Here is a 3,152-nt window from a genome sequence, read left to right on the forward strand (position 1 = left end):
TGTGTTCAGAGCACCTTGTGAGCGCCTCTGTTCACTGCCAGAGAAATCCAGTTTACGGTGCGATCAGCTGATTTCATATGTCACCTGTTTGACTTATAGCATCAGACAACACTCTCACTTGACATTCACCCTGCTTCACGTGGAGCAGAGAAGAATAAAAAAACATGAGCCAAAGGAAATTTAATTTAAACAAGGGAAACAATACAATTTGATTGTTTGGCCCAGGTTACTGCTGTGGTCAATGGAAATATGGATCCAAGTGAAAAAGAGAATCTCAAAATGTTTTTATACTTTATTCTCTCAAAGGCAAAGATAGCAACATATCCTCCTTAGATCCCAGTGAAGAGTGTCTAAAGCAACCAGAAATGTTTAAAACAACATTATTCTTAGATACGCAACATAATGTGGACATGGTCTTGGTTGTTGTTAAAAAACAATGTGAAAGAGGTTTATTTTAAAATAAGGCATGGGTGTTACTGTGAAAATGTTTTTAAATCTAAATGTAAACTAGACCCTGACACATTCTTGGCTTTTTGTAAAAGATGCTGCGAGACTTTAGTTCATCTAATTTGTGTATGTTGTGTAATATTTTGGACTGACATGATATACTTTCTTTAAAGAAGAAGTGACTGTGGATTGTACAGCAACATTTGTGCAGTTTCAAGTAGGAAAAGGATAGTCTTTGATATTTTTATACATTGTAAATCTGCTTTTGATTTTCGTAAATTTCACATCACACACCAGCAAGCTCTCAATCCAAATCTTAGTCGGAATTTAGAAATGGACGGCCAAAATGGAAGCAGCCGAGGCAGAGATAACCTGGCTTTTAGTCTCCAGTATGGGTCAAACTCCAAAAATATTCATCTCAATAGCATCATTCATGTAACTCTCCCCTGACTTGAACAAAATATAAAAGACAATACTTCAGTTTCCTCGTTAGGCCATTTCTTATTTGGGTATTATGTGAATCTTTTATGAACCTCACTCTCTAGCACAAAAATGAACATGAAAAACAGTAAGTGGGCAGACATAACTATGAGTTGATAGCTTTATTTTGTTTTTATGCTGTGTTTAGAATTGTTATGTAAATATACTTAATCAGAGCGTTATGTGCTAATTAGCGGAGTTGCGAGTTACAGGTTATGAAGGTTTAAAACTCCAGGCGGGGCGCTCTAGCACTCGCCTGTACAAAGGAATGAGAAAACGGTAACTCTGAAGGACACGCTTGGGCAACTATACACTGATATCAAATCTTGGAGTAAACTGCCAGCTGAGAACAGTACGTACCACAGCTTGAGATAGCAAAACGTAGACGTCACACATTGGAGCCTGTTAGACTTTCACAACATACACACACACTGATGACGCATCGAAGGAGGCTCCCGGACGAGAGCCAGTGTGAGCGGATATGCTCAGTGCTCCAACCAGGCCGTTGCTCTGCTAAAATCGATCCCGCCTGCAACTTGACTTTGACCAATAGGCTCCTCTAAGGAGAACCTACAAAACTTACCGCGCTGCCGTGTCCAAGCGCCTTTTCACGTTGCTCTCAATCGGAGAGGAACTGTTAGGACCGTGCACGTTTAACTGCTCGGCTAATATCTCTGTGATAAATAAAACTATTGCTTGAATCTAAGTAAACGCCTCGAACTCAATTCGTTAAGTTGTCTACACGACAGAATGTCCTCAGACACCTGGCCAACGTCTGCCCCAATGTACTGTGTAAGGTGAAGCTCAAGCGATATAGGCTCTTGAGGATGTCATAGTACTTTATGTAATCTGACTAATGATAAGATGATTTATGCACTGGCAAATCAATAGCAAGTTCACAGGGAAGCAAACTCACTATTGTTTTGCGTTGCATGAACTGCTCAGTAAAGCATTTCTCTCCGTCTAACAAGAAGACCTGATAAAGCAATCTATTCATCTGACACACTAGCTGTTCATCTGTGACTATCTTGTGCCACAATATATGCTGCCACCATGTGCTGAGGATCTGAAATGCAGTGGCTGGTTGCACCTCTTTGCAAGAAGAAAATGGAATCGAAAAATGATATTTATGTATGATAGGCTTTTAAAATTATTTTTTACCTTTTCTTCAATAAAAAAATAATTAAGTATACAGTAACATATATAGATGTATAAGAACACAATGATTAAAAAATCCAATAAGTGACAGAATAATACAGGGAGCTGTTGAGTATTTATTTCAGCTGAAATAAATCAATATGTGGAAGATAAATAAGAGGTAAAGATTTACATTCTAGTAAAATCCTTCGATAATCAGTATCAGAATCACTTTACAGCAAAGTAGGTTTTCACAAGTAATATACCTTAGTGTTTTGGTGCATAACAATGAACATACTAAGAGAAAAAGTAAGTACTACTGCAAATGTCAAAAAATAAATAGATCTAACCAAACAACAGTGTAACGGTGTTATAGTCTTGTGTATGATTTGGCCAGAGGTGATTTATTGTCAAGTCTTATTGGATGAGTCTGACCCTGCAGTAGGTGGTGGAGATAATTTCTACACAGGGTTGATGTTGGTCTTACAGTTCAGTCTGCTGTCGATTGAAACACCCAGGAACTTATACCCCTCCACCATGTCTACATCCTCTCCCATAGGCCATGGCATCAGTGGTTGAAGAGCCCTTTGAAGTTGAGGGCTCTGTGTCCATGCAAAGGGACAGAGGGGGGAGGGGTACATGTACAATGTATCCGTTTTTAAAATGAAAGAGCAGTTTTATTACAGATTTTGAATATAATTCAGGTCGTTGCTACTCTCCTTTAATGGAGCTTAATTAAAGTTTTAGAATATAGCTGAGTATCACCAATAAAGCGAGTACATTATCAGTTTAATTCAGAAGAAAACATATATTTTTAACTAAAGAAATACCATATATACCTAACAGGAGTCAGTCTGATAGTGGTGAGACATGTACTACATACCTTGAAATCATAAACTAAATGTATGAATAAAAATGATGCACTTCCATCCGTTCCTTAGCTAATACCACCCCCTAGCGGTTTGATATAGATTTACAGCTTCATTGAACTGGGCGGGGCTCTTGTCCCTTTGGCCCCTCCCCTGGCATAGTGTGGGCCATGACGTATTCAGTCGAGGGTAGCAACAGTTGCCTCGAGACCCCGTCGC

Source organism: Pholis gunnellus (assembly GCF_910591455.1).
Source record: "Pholis gunnellus genome assembly, chromosome: 4".
Lineage (NCBI taxonomy): Eukaryota > Metazoa > Chordata > Actinopteri > Perciformes > Pholidae > Pholis > Pholis gunnellus.